Source organism: Lolium rigidum, chromosome 5 (genome assembly GCF_022539505.1).
Source record: "Lolium rigidum isolate FL_2022 chromosome 5, APGP_CSIRO_Lrig_0.1, whole genome shotgun sequence".
Taxonomy (NCBI): domain Eukaryota; kingdom Viridiplantae; phylum Streptophyta; class Magnoliopsida; order Poales; family Poaceae; genus Lolium; species Lolium rigidum.
Window position 1 is genome coordinate 126,399,818 of NC_061512.1, and position 18,363 is coordinate 126,418,180.

Genomic DNA, 18,363 nt, shown 5'->3' on the forward strand with positions numbered 1-18,363 from the left:
ATGACCAAATCCGAGGATCTGTTCATATGCTCGGGGGCTATTCTTATCAGAAGTGACATGCTTCTGATAAGAGATGAAGCCGAAAGACAAGAATGTAGAGTTGGCTACAATAGCAAATGTTGAGCCTACATCCAAGTATGAATACTTGCCTGTAGCCTCGGGGGCTACTCCCATCGGGAGCGCTGGTCGCGCATCCGATGAAAATAAAAAGAAAGAAAGAAACATAGCGGCAAGTCCAAAAATATAGAAGGTATAAACACTACAAGTTGAGCCTACACCCAAGTGCAAGCACTCGACTATAGCCTCGGGGGCTACTCCCATGTCGCGCACCCGATAAAACATGAGAAGAAGAAGGAAAAACCAGATGGAAAGACAAAAGATAAAGCGAGAAATCATTGTTGTACATCTTCGAGTTACAAATAACTCGTCATGTACTCCCATCGGAAGATCAAGATATCATCATTAGCATGTCAAAGAAATTGGCAATTCCAACAGTCGAAAAAGGCACTCGACAATATATTCCCAGAGTGCGTCGGTCGTGATGAAAATTCTGATGCCGTAATACTTTACGAAGGTAAGTCCCTAGGATCCGTCCTGTGAGGCGTGGTATCGCACCCGAATGCGCTCTACTACTTTTTCCGTGTCAACAGACGCGAAGAAAAATCCTAGCGGACGCGTTAGGTACTCGATAAAATATGACTGGAATTCGGTTCATGGTAATACCTTAAGCGGCACATGTCGAATTACGCCAGTATACCGAGGTCGAGTCCAGGGACTTGACCTTGAAGTAGGTTTTTTGCGGGTTTGCCACGAGAGCAGTTAACTGGTGCCTGATCTGTCAGATGAACCAGCCCCATCTACCATTATCCCTGCGCAAAATATAAATATTTTAGAGAAAATGTGTGGAGACTCGAAGAAATTATGAATTAACTTTACGATGGAGATTTTACTCGACTCTACGATTCAAGCAAAATCTCGGGGTCTACTGACATAGGTATCCCGAATGGGCCTGCTGAAGAAGGTACCCGGAGATTACTGAAGGCCCATGACCCGAAGATTACAAAGCTCGGAAGCCCAATAAAGCGTCGATATGGGAGATAGCGATAGATTAGGAATAAGGATATTTGTAATTGTACGGGACGAACTCAAAGAGTCTCTCGATGTTTGTAACTTGTACGAAAGCCTCGGCTCCACCTCCTATATAAGAGGAGCCGAGGGAGAAAGAAAGGATCGATTCATTGTCAACACAAACCCTAGTTTTTAGCAGTCGAGCACCTTTTCGGCTGAAACCTTCTAGATTTACTTGCTCTCTACTTTCCGCGAAACCCTAGTCTACAACTTGTAGGCATTGACAAGTTAATATCTTGTCAGTAAGGACCAAATCCTAGATTGTGTGAGCATGCAGTGTATCTAAAAAAAATCTTTCTCCCTCCTTACACCCGTACATATATTCTAAATCTTGCAAATTTCGTAGATTTGAGAATCAACATGTGGTTGGATAGTTTGGAGGGCAGTGCCACCCCTAACCCACCAGAGTTCAAATCCCAGATTTAACCCTTTGGTGTCTCATTAAGACGGAATATTCTTCAGTGGGAGGCGATGTTCCCGTCGACAACGAGGCGCTTGTGGTGACTTCGTCAATCTCAAGACCCCCACCGGATTAGTTTCTTGAATGCAGTCTCTCTGAGGTGCTCATAGGGGTACGGTGTGCGTGTGCGCATTCGTAGGGGTTAATGTATGTGCGTATGTGTGAGCGTCTTTGATTGTAATGTGTTTCGCAAAAAAATACTTTCTTAGATTTTGAACTGGAAGTCCAATTGAACCCTTTGAATATATGAGGGTTCTAGCGAAGAGAGCTTCAAAACAAGACCCATATTAAATATATTTTTTAACAATATTTGAAACTTGGTGAAACTTTCAAAAACTTATGCAACCTGGTGAAGTATATTTTAAAGGAATATGAGCAAAGCAAATAGTATAGTGTGCCAATAATTAGTTATTCTCCATATCTAAAATGGAGTAAATTAATTTGGATCGGAGGGAGTGTTACATTTTGTGTCAATGAGCTTCAACAATTTCATATGTATATATGTTTGTACTTTACGGTAGATTTTATGTAGTTTCCCTCTGATTCGCCAAGGTCCAGTGTCGAAAATTTGTTTTACTGTGTTTCAAACTTCATTCATGGAAGTTAGAAAATTGGAAATTTCCTTAAGTCATAAAGCGTGAAAAACAAGATAAACAACATCAAAATTTCAGATTCTAACACATAATGGTTGCATTAATACCATGGCGACCACAAATCACAGGCACACTATTTTGTATCTACTTTTATTGTGCGGCATCATCTTTGAATGGGGTTCAGGCGTTCAGCACACACCAAACTTTTATTAGACGAGTTGAATTAATTTATCTGATAGGGATTTTTAAAAATATTTTATCTACTCTAATGTTGTTTCATTTGGTTTCAAAATGCAGGATGGCGTTTTCATTGTGTTCCAGAATTCAGATTTCATATTTTTTTTTTCAAAATAAAACCTATTTTATTCTTATTTGAAAACTATCGTCGAAAGAAATATACCTGTTCAAAAGGATCTGATACTTATTCCGATAAATATGACCTTTTGAAATCTAAGAGTGAAATTAGTAATGAGAGAGGGAGAGAGAGAGAGAGAGAGAGAGGGAGTGCTGATGGAAAAGTGTTTCTCGTTCTCCTCTCACAGAATGCAGATTGTCGCTTTTTCTTATAGTACACACTCCCTTTTTAAGATTTTCTTTCTATTCGGTTACTTATCTACATTCATTTTTTCTAGACGCATATAGCTGAAATAATTTGGCTAAAAAGACATCCCGAGCATTTGCACAGAAGGTTTGTCAAGTTTATTGGCTCATCGTGAGGAGGTTCATGGCATTGAAGAAGTAAGGGTGTGCAGAAATACACCATCAGTTTCACATTTATTATTTGCTGATGATTCCCTGATTCTTATGAAGGCAAACATAGTTAATGCAACCTCATTGAGACAAGTTTTTGAACAATATTGTGTAAATTTTGGACATATGGTGAGTGAGGCGAAATGCAGTATATATTTTAGTCCTAATGTTGATGTGCAAGTTAAAGAAGATATTTGCATTGAGCTAAATATTATGACCGAAGCCTTATCTGATAGATATCCTGGTTTGCCTGCAATGGTTGGGGTTAAGAGAAGTGATCATTTTATGTATCTTCTAGAAAGAGTTATAGCGATTTTGCAAGGGTGAAAGGAGAAATTGTTATATATGGAAGCAAAAGAATTCTTTTGAAGGCGGTTATCCAATCGATCCTTGTGTTTGCAATGGGGGTGTTCAAAATTCCAAAGAGTATTTGCAAGGAGATTAATGATGCCATGTCGGCATTCTGGTGGGGAGATACTGAAGAACAGAAGCGTATGCATTGGAGTGCTTGGTGGAAAATGTATATTCCGAAAACAGAGGGAGGCATGGGGTTCTGAGATTTACATGCTTTCAACCTAGCTATGCTTGCAAAGCAAACTTGGAGATTATTGACTAAGCCGGATACTCTATGTGCACAAGTCCTGAAAGCCAAGTATTATCCAACTGGAGATTTGCTTAATGCTGGTCTAAAGAGTGGCTCATCTTTCACCTGGCAGAGCATTGTTAGTGGCATTCAAACCTTTAAGAGAGGTCATATATGGAGAGTAGGGAATCGGCGGAGTATTAATATTTGGAAAGACCATTGCATACCTAGTAATTTTTCTAGGAAAATTGATACGGCCCTAGGCTAGAATCTTCTACCTCGTACTGTTGAAGAACTGATCAATCCAACTACTGGAATTTGGGATGAAGAGCTAGTGCGGGATACTTTCCATCCATTTGAAGCACAACAAATTCTGGAAATTCATATAAGTCCAAATCTCAAGGAGGATTTTGTTGCATGGCATAAAACAAAGTATTATACGTCTTTGTTTGATCTGCATACTATACTGAGTGGGAGCACCAGTTTCGGATCAAGATTGGGTGGGGTGATGGACAAGGATCTTCGATGAGAAACCCTGTTTGGGATATACTTTGGAAGCTTCGGGTACCTGCAATTTTTTTTTTTTGGGTGGACGGCTTTGCATGGTTTAATTCCAGGTGTTGATGTTTTGGAAAATAGACATATCAAAGTGTCGGCCCAATGTCCTATTTGTATGCAAGGTTCAGAAGATATTCGCCATTTAATGTTCACTTGATGTAGAGCTAAGGAAGTCTGGAAAGCGTTGGGACTCGAAGAGGTGATTGATAATGTTGTTTGTTTAGACAGGTCCAGATGTGTTTTCCTGGAAGAGATATTAAGAAGCACTATCAAAAACTCACCAGTTCTAGGTCAGCTTGGTTTACAATAAATAGTCCTTGTTGCTTCATGGTACATTTGGTGGCAAATAAGGGAAGCTGTGAAGGGGGAGAGGGTGGCACCACCATTGCGGTCCGTGTTTTTAATCCAAACATTAACCCTCAACTATGGTTTAGCGGCAAAATCTTCAAGTCCAAGACAGGTACATTGGTGTAAACTTCATATGAACAATTACAAAGCTAACATTGATACCTCGTATTATCCAAATGGTATGGGAGCCGTGGCTGTAGTGATCCGTAATGATCATGGTGAGGTGACAGCGGGAGGAGCATGGCCTAAACTTAATCTTCTGGATGCCAAAATAGCTGAAGCTAAAGCTCTTCAACATGGATTACAAATGATAGAGAGCACAGGCTGTTCCCCGGTCAATGTTGAATCGGACTGTTTGGAATTGATTGAAACTTGTAATGGTGCTGAAATCTAGGGACCATACACAACTATACTTGCGGATTGCTTCCAAATTTGTCAGCGCCCTAGGGATGATAACGTTTCAACATTGCCCAAGAGAAGTAAAGAAGGTAGCGCATAACCTTGCAAAGTTTTGCTTCCAATCGGATATAATTATATCGTGGGATGGTGATCCACCTAGTCATGTTTCTTTAGATGCTCTTAATGATTTAGCTCTTCTGAGCAATGATGTAATCGAATCTTGATTTCAGCAGTAAATTTTAGACGCACTCTTTTCATTACCAGGGTACCTAAGGGGACTAGAAGGTTTTAATAAGACAGCTTGCTAGCTTAATATATATTTGAGTTTCAAAAAAAATATCCCGAGCAAACGTCGTGAAAAAAGGAACCCGTTAAAATATTATGCCGTACAGAGAATGAAACAATTGTAACTACAGTAGAAATGTAGGCTCAATCTGAGTTACCATTAAAAAAATGAAAAAATCATTTCGTGAACAATAACTACAAAATTCAGCAACTCTGTATATATACTATCAGCTTCATTATCCAAAATGAGTAAAACTTGGTAATTTATTAAAAGTTCCAGAAAATGAAACCTAAAACTCTATTCTAACAGACACAAGCTAAGGAAAAAAAAACCAAATAAACATATGATTTCCTAAAAATATGCGAAAGATCATGGAGGTAAAACTAGAACATGAGTTTGAAATATTGAAACCTAAAATTAATTGAAAGAAGAGAGGGATGATAGGGCATCTCCAAGCTTATGGTTTGTTAATTCTTATCCCCTACTTTTTTTATCATGTCATGTTTCATCTCAAGCTAGAAAATATTTTCATCTCCATGATACTTTAGGGGTTACAAAATGCTTAGTTCTACATACAATGATATAGTTTCAACCAAGATGCAACCTCAATTATTATTAGGAAACCATTTTATTCAAAAAGAAACTATGTACAAAGTAACACTCTTTTTGTTTTTTATATGTGAGGAAGTTTTAATCATATGGACTAAGCACTGGTTCAATTGGTATGAACAACACATGCTCAAGATCCACCCCAACTTCTCCATTGCTCATCCTTCTCATTTACTTTTCCAGCTTTTATTTTTATTCAAACTCCTAAACTATTTATTGGAAAACGGTAGATAAACTAATTTAGTGTAAGATCACGCATGCGAGACTTTTAATATTCGTTTAATTCCTGACTTAACGGACCAACATGTTCTTGTTTGGTGGCTATGACTATGTAGAAATATCTTATTTTAATGGTAAGAATCCTACTCATTTGCAAGTCATGTACCAGTGTACTTGTACGTTCCGCTTGGGTTCATCTCTTTCCTCGCATGGGGAGCAAAGGGATAAGGTATGTATATGGTCGGACAGGACGGCGAGGGATATCTTTATCCCTCATGGACGACATCATAGTCTATGGATCAACCCTCCATCGACATAAGTGTTGCTATGAGTTCTCCACGTACTTGTATTGTGTTATCTTTTTTTTGCGGCTCTATGAATCCTAGCTATGCACATGCTAGGGATCAACCCTCCATCGACATAAGGGTTGCTATGAGTTCTTCACGTACTTGTATTGTGTTATCTTTTTTTTTTTGCGGCCCTATGCATCCTAGCTATGCACATGCTGGGCTTGAGCTCGTTTAAATTGTATCAACATGGTGTTAACTCATGGATTTAATAAAGCGTCATTTATCGAGAATATGGAACTATAGCGGCGATATTATTATTAACAAGACAAAAGTTTCTTATTTTTCGCAGGTTGTTGTAAATGCTACTCATTATCTTTGTATGTGGTCCTAGTTGCATCACGCCCGAGGAGCAACATTCCATGGAATCCAGAAGAAATTGTTTGGACTGTATATTGATCCAACTAGTATGGATGGCAATTCAACAATATAATTTATAATGCGTGTAGATGGTACATATGTTTTATATTGCACCATCTAAGCTTTGTATTCATTCTATCTACCCTATAAAGAATAATGATATTTTCTATGAAAGAAATATATTAATATCACGAAGATATCAATTACACCCAACCTCTGTACCAATAAAATGTTACGTACACATTGAAAAGGAAAAGGAAAAAAGGCTCCATCAAATCATAAACAACAAGAGCCCACAAACCACCTTGAAAAACAACACCCAGACCGACGCCTCCAAGTAGGAAACAATGCACTAGCACTGTCATCACCTGATCGGAGATCTAGAACTTTCACTATTAAGAAAGTCTAAGCTCTCAAAAGAACAACTTCAACATGGTCATCGACAGGCACAACCAATGAAAGTCAGGCTCTCAAAACTACATCTATGCCTATTTTGCGTACTTACGAGTTCTTGTTCATTTTCATATGAGCTTTGCATATTTAGCAATTTTAGTAGGAATTTATTACTTTTCCCTTTGTCTTTTACATTTTTATAGGTTTACATGTTTATAGGTGTTATGAACAACTATGGATAAACCAAGGCAAAAGGATTAGAGAGGAAAATATGAAAGAGCTGCAGGCACCAGATTTAGTCATTTGAAGAGTGGAAAAAATGACATTTTATCCATCATCTCATAATAAAGATCTAAGACAATGGTGTTGTACCTCTCCCTTCATACGAGTTCAACGAGCCCAAGAACACTCAAATCGAAGTTCGTATGAGGGAATGACGGCCAAATACGAAAGCATCCGAGTGAAATAGCGACCATCTGTACGAGCGGGTACGGCCGCACCGTCCGCCCGTACCACGGGACTGGACGCACGAAAAAAGCCTTTCTAAACGCGTTTCTTCATAGAATTTGTCCCCATTTGTTTATAGACCTTCCTTAGGTCATATGCAACGTGGGAGGGGCTATTGGAGACCCCCTAGGCCTATATAAAGAGGGTAGGAGCCAAGGGAGAAAGCACCATCACCACATACCTCCACGGTGGAGTCCTGCCGCCTTGCAAACTCCATAGCCACCGTGGTTATTTAGAGATGCGATGACCGCTGGCTTTCAAAATTACATCTATGCCTATCTATGGTCAATATATGCTTTGCAGAAGGCTAGCCGCAGTGGTTATTTAGAGATGCGATGACCGATGGCTTTCTGGGAACATCTTGTTATGAAGCTCTCTCCACACACAGTATGATTAAATGCATATTTTATATTGATTAAAATTAATCCTAATGCTAGAGGTGGATCCAACAAATCCCCCGAGAACTCCTTAGTAATATTGTCATTCTCACAATCACACTCCGCTCTCGGATACTTTAGTTTATTGCTTTGTTTTTGTTTACTATTGCTTTCAACCAACAACAACCTTTATACACTCCAACTTGGACTCTCTAGATAATAATAGTGAGGGGCATAAATACATTCACTAGTAGCTCTCCGTTGTTCGATACTCTTATTTCGAAACTAGCTACAATTGAACTGTGCAGTTGCAGTCATCATACACCATGGATATCGAGATAATGACATGTCCCATGGCGTCAACATACAACGGAGTTTCGCGCCGCGCCCTCATGAAACAACACAAGCTGATATGAATGCACATGACCGAATTCCATCCGATCCAGAAATCCAGAGGCATCATGCACCAATCCGTGAAGATCTCCGGCATAAGTTCCGGAACACGCCGATGACTAGAACGAGAAGGACCGATCACTCATACAATTGCCGCGATAAGAACACTAGGACCACCAAATTTAATCGCAAGACCAGCAACCCCCCAGGCTGCTAGTCATCTCACCGGACTGGCCATAGAGGAGAAGGCAGCCCCACACATTCGCATTGCCCCGATCGGGCCATGAGGCCAGATCAGATCAGAGCACTACGTCCGCCGGTAGCGCGACACCTGCACCTCGCTACTCCGCCGGAGGACATCAGGCCCCATCCGGGCCACCCTTAGCACCCATACATAACCCCACATCCGCTCGTGCAGCACCGCTGTGGAGTACCTCTCCAGCCTCCGTCTTCGACGGGATGGAGGCCGCCACTACCGTCAGCATCGACAACAGCGACGTCCCGTGGAGCGGAGTCTAGGGTTGGGTGGGCACCTCCGGAGCCGCTTGGGGGAGGAGCGACCCGGGAGTGATCGTTGAATAATGAGACTTGGTAATAAAATGGTTATGTGCCGTCATGCATAGGTGGTCGGGAACTTGGGATTCCCCCTTTTGATAAAATGTAATGGCCTAACTTAGAATCATGCAATAGCACCAAAAGAGGTATAGTATAATCAGAATTCGACATAAATCATAGAATATATTAGTACCATTTTGCTATCAATAATAAAAATAAAAATAAAACTGCAATTGCATGGCCCGCATTCTATTTCTAGCACACCACTCCAGCTGCAACAGGGGATGTCATTTCTTATTAGACACAAATAAGTGAGCAGTCATATTGTTGCTTCACTACTTCCAGTGTCCCACAAATGGGTATCTTTGAGATCCTCTCTGAGGATTATTCCTTCACTACATACATCATCCGATTATAATCTCTGCAGATGAGGACAATCCACATGAGAGTTGCTCCCTAATCCGATGCTTGCTAGGTTCATCCACAGGGAATTTTGGAGATTCAATGTTCTTATCATTGCACTTCTTGCATGGGATTTTATCAGGCAACTCAATTCTCCTCAAGCTCAAAGCTCGTTCCAAGACAAGCCGTATATAATTCATTACCTTCTCTTCCTCCTCAAACCCTCTCATCACCAGCAACTTAAGGTTCAAGTGCTTGAAATCGGATGTTTCCCACACCACGTTGGTCTTCTCGGCACTATCCTCGTACCTGTTGAGTATACATGAATGCCGAGATAGCTTCATGGACCCAAATAAGAAACAACACATATTATTTAAAACTTGGCATATTAGTATTCGAAATGCAGCAAAACAAAAGAAAAGGGAGTTAAGACTTCCTTGTTAATGTATGGTTGCTAAAAAGGCATTTTATGGATGAACCCTGTTTGGGATGCACAGTTTTTCGAGAAATTTGCTGAAATGAAATCCCATATAAAATTAGTTGAATAAAAATTTATGGATGAAGCAACAGACTTACATAAAAATTCTCTAGCAAAGGTGCACCTTGTAGGATAAACAGAGTCCAGTTCAGATCGCACTCAGCAAATATGCTATAAAGATGTACATCTCTAAGCTTGCTGAATATGGGTAGGAGGTGTCGTGGATCTTCGGGTTCAATCCAAATCTGCAGTAAAATAAGAGCATAAATGTGACGAATATAACATGAAACAACAGGCCTACATCGAGATAAACAAACAGAAGCGACATGTAGAGGGCATTGTAGTAGAAACTTACCATTTGAGAGCGAAAATCCAGATGCAGAATCGACAGGTTTGTGTTACTAGGTAAACACTGGCTCAACGCGAATGGTGTCTGTCCATCCAGGGCAGGAGAACAGAAGCATACATGATTAAGCTGAGGAACGTAGCGAAAATACACTGGGGGTTTTCACCGGGCCACACATTGTAATTCAGCTGAGTCAATTTAGGGAGACGTGTTAGCTGAACTTGTACGCACCCAAAGCAGATAAGTTCAAGCGCTCGGAGATCCGAGCATGGGGCATCTATCTCTAGGACAGATACATGGACCAGTCCACAGGATTTCAAGGAAAGGAGCTGAAGATTATTGCAGGTGTTAACAAGATTGTTGATATCCGAGTCTTGAAACTTAAGGTTTTTTAGGGTTAGTATTCTGAGCCAAGTGAAGGCAGCAGGGCACGCACCGAAGAATGACATAAACCGCTGCCCGAACAAGGCTAATTGGGCTTCACTTGGACGGTTAACCTCTTCGTATATTCCAAACTCAAGGTATTCAGTTTCTCCAGTCTTCACGACGTCCCCAACCGCATGGCCGATAGAGGACATGTAAGGCTCTCTCGGGCAGAAGTTAAGCCGCAGGGTCTTGATGGTACGTTGGCATTTGCATGCCGGAGGAGACAGCAATGCCAATGTCGCGTCGGTGAAGGCGGCCATTACCTGATCCACACTGCGCCCGGGCTTGCGAAAATCAGCAGCTTGCATGATCAGACTAGGGCGCTGATGATGGAGGTGCCTGTATTGTCTGGAGAGCAGGCTGGTCTGAACGGCGGTGCGCTGATCAAGGCGTCCAATAATTTGAAGAAGAACGTCGTCGTGGAGAGCACTGATTCTATCTTCACCTTCCCACGCACTAGTTCTTCCTTCATCTTTGCTCTGCAAAACAGTTAATTAGCTAACTGAATATAAAGGAAGAAGTTTTTCTTTTTCTTTCTGGGTGTTCGTTAGGGAGGGTGAGCTAACATTGAGAAGTAGGGAAGGATGTAAATAAACTTACAATGCTGCAAGGAGATTCCATGATCAGACGCCCAAAGAGAGTTGTATTTTTCGCGTGGAATAAGAGATTGATTATTTGGCGTCACCAAAATAATACAGGAGGTACCCAGCCTTCTTGCGAGCTATTTATCGGGGGAGAGAGAGAGAGATCACAAGCAACAAGTATCCTCCTTCGCCAATGGATTGTTATCATTGAATCGGAGGAGGAAGCAGGCGCTATTGAATCGCAGCCTTCCTGGAATAATAAAAGGCAAAGTCACGGGTTTGATGCGAAAACCACGGACCAGAGATCTTGCCGAAGTCGGTTTGGTTTGGCCGGTAAAAGACGATTTGGTGCCGCAACTATCGTTTTAGGCAATTGATTTGCCTTCCTGAAAATAACAGAACTTTCCACAGCTGTTGCAGCATCACCGACCTACAGTGGACCAGCCACATCATCGCCAATGTTTTTCTTTGACGATCAATCTTACTATCTTACTATCTACACTACTTTAAAAAGAGAAATATATTCCTTATTCTGCCACTATGACCAACCCCTTCATCGTCCGACCTAGCCTCCGTCGTCCAGCAAGCGCCAAACTGGGCCAAGCCCAACGACTCTATCCTCCGCATCCACTCCACCCGCTCCAGCCGACCACTAGACGGACGCCGCCCCAAACTAAGAGCATCCCCATTCGTCTCCCCGACGAGCCCCCCGAGCGACGATTTTCCCATCCGGACGGCGTAATTCGGTTCAGTCGCGCCCCCGGTTCCTCGATTTCGTCCGGATTTGGGCCTTAATCCATCCGGCGAGCCCAGGCCATCCCCGGTCCCCCGGGGATCTATCGGGGAGTCCGGACGAGTGAAAAGCGGGGAAGGGCCCGCTCTGTCGGCGACTGGACACACGAACCCAACCGCCACCTCGCTCAAAAATCTCCCCCACCCCTTGTATCTCTCTCGCCGCCGTCACCACCCCGCCGGCTTGTTGCCCAGATTTCGCCGCCACTCCTCCCCCACCTGCCTATATTCCGCCGTCTTTCGACGACGGCCTATCTGGCTGCTACTCCGCCGGCCTGTTTTCCGACGACGGCCTACTCCTCGTCGTTTGCGTCTCGGGTTGCCTCGACCACGCCCGTCAGGTGTTCGTCCATTTGCCTCGCCGGCCATGGACTCGGACGAAGAGGAGGAGCAGATGTTCGTCGAGCTTATGCGAGAAGAGATGGTAGCCGCTGCCCAAGACGAGGAGCACATGCTGATTCTCGGTTGCTTATCATGCCTGTACGCCGGGGTGGCAACTGGTCGCCGTGGTGGGTCGGCACCAGGTCGCCGGAAGTGCAAGCCGAGACAACGAATGGAGGGCTACTGCATGTTGTACGCCGACTACTTCGCCGACAATCCATTGCACGGTGAGACTGTTTTCAGGCGTCGTTTCAGGATGAGCAGAAAGCTATTTCTGCAAATTGTGTATGCCATCCGAGACTTTGACCCCTACTTCAGATGCAAAGCGGATTGCACTGGCTTGTTTGGATTTTCTTCACTGCAGAAGTGCACAGTGGCTATGAGGATGCTGGCGTATGGAGCTCCCGTTGATGGTGCAGATGAGTATCTTCGGATGGCCGAGTCCACCGCCCTTGATTGTTTCTACCGGTTCTGCAGGGCCGTCATAGCAGTGTTCGGGGACTTTTACTTGAGATCACCCACTGTCGAAGACACTCAGAAGATCCTTGCAACAAATGAAGCTAGGGGTTTTCCAGGGATGCTTGGAAGCATTGACTGCATGCATTGGAAATGGAAGAACTGTCCGTTTGCATGGCAGGGAATGTACAAGGGTCACAAAAACGGCTGCACTGTGATACTTGAAGCAGTGGCTACCCATGATCTCTGGATTTGGCACTCTTTTTTTGGTATGCCTGGATCCAACGATGACATCAACGTCCTAAACTGCTCCCCGATCTTTTCCAAGCTTGTTGAGGGTCATGCTCCCCTGGTGAACTATGTGATCAATGGTCGGCACTACAACAAAGGATACTACCTTGCAGCCGGTATCTATCCAAAGTGGGCAAATGGTCGAGGTTGGGGGTTTCCTGCCGGGGGGACGGCTGGAACTTCGGCGCTCCCCAGGCCAAATTTACCTCCAATCCGGCCGAAATTTTCGCCGGATTTGGGCGTGGGGAGCGCCAACGAGTGGGGATGCTCTAAGACGAGATCCGGAGGGACGCCGTCCCAGGCGACAACGCGATCCGGAGGAAGACCCCTAAACTGCCGAGCCTGGAGTGGGGCTGTGTCGCCGCGTGCTCTCCGCGGGAGTCGTCATCCACTGCATCCTGAAGCTGGGCGCCGACGAGCTCCGACGGTCCGGATCGACCTCTGTCCAGTCTGCTCGTCGCAGGTACAACCCCTCCATCCGTCTGTCTCATCCTCCTAACCACCAACGTGAATCCCATTTCTCCCGTGGCACCCCATCCCCACCTCACCAGCCTCACCCATCTCATCTCCCAGGTGGAAGAAATTGGCCGGAGTTAGGTGAGGGAGAGAGGAACCCGAAGAGGGCAGTGGCGGCCTCACAGCCTCCACCACACGGATCCATCCTCCCCCGCACGGATCCGGCCGTCACCATCTCCCCCTCGGTTGTTCTTCTTCCACATCACGTCTCAGTGACATGGAGGCCCGACGCCCTTCCCAGATCGCAAGCAAGAGAAGCTGCCGGGTCGCCCCGGAGTCCTTCTCTCACAGCGCATGGGCTCCAGTCCTCCCAGCTGCATGGAGGATGACGATAGGCCGCTCGGATCGTGCCAACGAAGCTCCGCCGAAGCTGGCCACGACTCCGTGCTATTCGTGGCCATGATCGACACCGGTGCTCCATAACTGGGAAAGGAGGGTTCTATCTCGGACTACAGGTGCCCGACTCTAGCAAACAGCCTGACCAAGATTCCCTTGCGTAGGTTCAGACCCTATTTTGTTCTCACATAATCTCTCTTTTGCAGGTGTTGTTTGTTACAAGACTCAAGCATGACAATGTCATACAGTCTTGCTGTGTTGTAAGGTGCACCCATGTTCTTGCTTACGAGTATGCGACAAGGTTTACACACTAAGAGCATTCTACTTTCATAGACTCTTAGTGTGTTGCATTCGCGACAGAAGCTTTCAGCCTCAAATTGCATAACGCTTGTTGAGATAAGATGTCATTTATAGTTGGCTATGTGTGATGGAAAAATTCAGAAATGTACTTGTGCTAAAACCTAGCTAATTACAAAAATACACCTTCTGGAAAGCAATGGATTGGAAGAGCTGTGTTTGTAGTATGATATACTCTAAAAAATGCTAGAGTGAATGCGAATACTTCCTCCTTAATCCTTACTATTAGTAGCATATGGTGGTTGGAGTAGCAGATGGGCTTTGCATGCATGTCGCAAACTCATGTTATAGTTTGTAATTCGGTAGAATCATCTCTTATTCCTTTTAATCTGTATATGTATCTATACCTAGCTAGGTTCGCACCCAAAAATCTGCAGGGAAAGATCCAATTTTATCATGCATGTACGGGTCATTCTGATGCATAGAATAAATATTTTTATATTGTGCATATAGGATTCATAGATCACGTAGTGAAGTGCGTCTGTCAAAATCATGTGATGATAGCCCTTTTCCATGTATAAGTTTCTGTTATTCGAATTGAAAAAATAGCCTACATGAGATATGTAACTAGAGTTAACCTGGTGCCCTTCTGTGCAGGCTTTTCTTTTAGGCATTTTCTCACATCAAAGATTATTTCCAGTGTCTTATGGATATAAGAATTGAAGCAAATCTCTGAAGGTTGATAACTTGCTGTAACTCCTTTGTACACATCGGCCAACACTTCTGTACTGGTGATAAACTATCATGATGGAGTCAAGGTTGCTGTATGAAATCTCACTTGTTATCGGATATCTGCACCATTGCGAATCTACGGCCATATCTTTCTGGCTCCTGAAGCTAGGTGTATACTGAACTGAGCGTTGCAACTTAATGGAGCAGTTACACCCAATTTCTTATTTGTGAGTTCTTTGATCCCGCCACCTTATGTACCTTTTTGCTGGTACCTTCTACTCTTTGTTTGGCTTGCAGGTCACAACTCCTCACATCTTTTTTTTAGATAAAAGGCTTAAGAGCCTGACTTTGAATTAACAAAGCCCTCAATCGGCCAGGAGTACAAACACACGACACTAGGATGCCAGTTTACAATACAAGCACAAAGAGAAAAATGACACCCAAAAACAAAGAGGAGCACGACTACAGCAAGCATCTGCCATGGTGTCTTCAGCTCGAGCAAAAGAAGAACGTTGAGTATCGCCGGCAAACAGCACCAGAGTCCCCACCAACCAACTACATGAGTGCGGATGCTAGCCACAGGTAACCATGCAGCAAGGATGCAAGCGAACGACGAGAACTCAGAAGCAACGCCTTCAAGAAGGGGAGCGACACTGAAGCGACGCCGTTGCTCGACCCAACAAGGGTCAAGGTTTTCACCTTTAGACATCTGACCAAGATGGGGGCTGGGGAAGAGGAGCTTGGAGGGACGAGCTCTAGGGTTACGCCCCTAGTCGCGCGGGGGCGACCAAGAGCCAAAACAATCCTCCTCACATCTCCTAGTACTAACTAACTTGCTAATGCTTATTATTTCTGCAATTCTACCATGTATGTTCGTGAGAAGATTTTGGATGGCTTAGAAATGATGATGAAATTTGTTCTCTATTCAAGTATAACTGACATATGATAGTTTTATCTTATTTACAGCCTAGACATTGATAGCCTGAGTGTGCTTGTCGGACATTTTCCGAGTATGATGTCCTGTTCCTACATTAAGGTTGGTACCGAAGAAAGATATGCTTTCTCACTTGCTAATGTCAATTTGATTTAGACAACAGTAACCCTGTACATGACCGGACATCAATATGTGTTCCATGGTAGAGTGCATATCCTTTCACATAGTGCAGTTGAAGTGTGGTTGACTTATTGGCTGACCACTAACAAAAACAACTTTTCTCGAGCCAAATCAGGTCCACCGAGCCATTATTTTTGCCATTTCTGTCAAGCCAAAGCAGGTCCCTTGACCTACTGGGTGCACGTCAGACATTTTTTATATGGAAACCGTACTCGGTATTTTATTGTGTAGTGTTGCAGAATTATAGATTTGTCTGCTTTATGTAATTTGCCCCCTTCTTAGAGATCACTAAATAATTTGCTCCCGTGCCTACAGATCATCAACGAGGAAACTCATGGCATGATCGATCAAGTGGACGCGGGATTCTATTTCTTAAAGTACTAATTAAGGTTAGTTCGATCAATGGTGATTTCTGTGATGTAGTTAAGCATGGAGCGATTGTGTTTCCTATTCCTGTTTAGTAATGTTGTTAATCTGATTTTTATTTAGATATATTGTTATAGAGTAAAGCACATGGAAATCTAATTTTCCCACATTTATTTTGTCCAGTAAGATTGTGATGCTCAAATCTGATACTGTAGATTGTGCTTGAGCTTCAGCATTTACACATTTCTTCCAGCCTTTACACAGTTCATACACTGTGCTATATGGTTTTATCATGTTTCCTGCAGATTCGTGTGCTGGTTATTTTTATAGATGTATGCAAGTCGTTCTTTCTAATGGAAATCACTGCACTTAATGTCTTCGATGCAAGTTGATGGGATGTATTTTCAAAAAAGTGAAGCAGGCCTATAAATTTGCCGAAGAACATCTTGAAAATGGACCAACTGTAAGTACTAAGAAAACTTGGACAATTTCTATCATGTAGATTCTCTGCATGTATGTCCTTTTGGGGATTGATCAGGGATGTGTTGGGTTGGAATATGCTGCTGGTTGTTTTATTATTCCTGATTCCTCTGTTGGATTCGTCAAGTTTGTTTGCCATGTGCCTTCTTCGATTTGTTATTTAGCGCTGAATGTATTTTACAATTGTTCCTTTTTTGAACTACATGTTAATTTAACTATAGCCTTCTTCGATTTGTTATTGTTCCTTGGTCTGTAACCACATAAATTATAACTACGCTTCTATAGTGTTGGTTGTCAAACATAGGTTTATTATTTCAGATTGACAGACTAACAACATTAAAATAGACGTACATATGCTCCTTTAACATATGTTCTTGCTTCTATGCTTTGATGAAAGAGCGGTCGAACCATTCTTCTGTCGCTGACCATCCAGACTCATTTCATAAGCATTATATGGGTTGGCATTATCATCATTCGCACTAGAACCTTTCTTCTTGGAATGCGATTTTGATTATGAGCCTGCAGATGGGAATACAATTCTGATGACGGAGCTCAATAGTGAAGAAAAGAAAGGAATATTTTTTTACAAAGAATTATGAACTGTGGAAACTTGCCAGTATTATTTTTTGTTGTTCATTGATGTTCGCTTGTGCTCCTTGTTCTTTTCCTTTTGCGGTGGTTGTTGAAGATTACTCCTCACAGACGCATGATGGATGCTATGCATGGGTGCATTGCTAGAAATGAAGAGCACGTGAAGGACATCCAAGACAACTGTGCACAAAAATATGCAACTTAACAATTGAAATGGTCCGTCTGCTATTTTATATGTTGTATGTATTATGAAAATAGTATCTATATAGTGGACAAAAATATTATAAGGCATATAGTCACATTGGAAATATGTTGTGACTTTCTGGTAAATACAAATGGTCTCTCCCTGGCTTTTTATGCTAGCTGATGCTTCCTGTAAAAACTAAGTCAAGTCCCCTTGTGCTTATATGGATACAATTCTAGCAGTGTTGCAAAATCAAAGTACGAGCATGGAAAGCGGATAAAAGATGGTGCCCCATTTCATGTAACATAGTTTGAGACATCTTGTCTCAGATTTGTTTAAATTAGATACTCTTATGGATAGCTTGAAACATGTTTGTCTCAAATTTCTCTAAATTAGATAATATATGAAAGCTTGGAACATGTTCTACAAATTATATTTTGATGCACAATAGAGATTATGGATGTAGCAGGCCCAGTTTCAACTCCAAACATATTGTCTAAAATTGATAATCAAAACAGTTCGATCTCTTTACTGAACCGTTACTAAAACTGAATCTCTAACCAACTGGCATGCATTTCTTGTTGATGTAGTCAATTTTACTATTGAACTTATTAGAAGAAGTATCATTCGGAGTTGAGTCCACTAATTCAAGCTTCACAGTCTAAGTGAGAGAAAAAAGAAACCAAGATTTTTTTTGAACAAAAGAAACCAAGATTACAACATTGC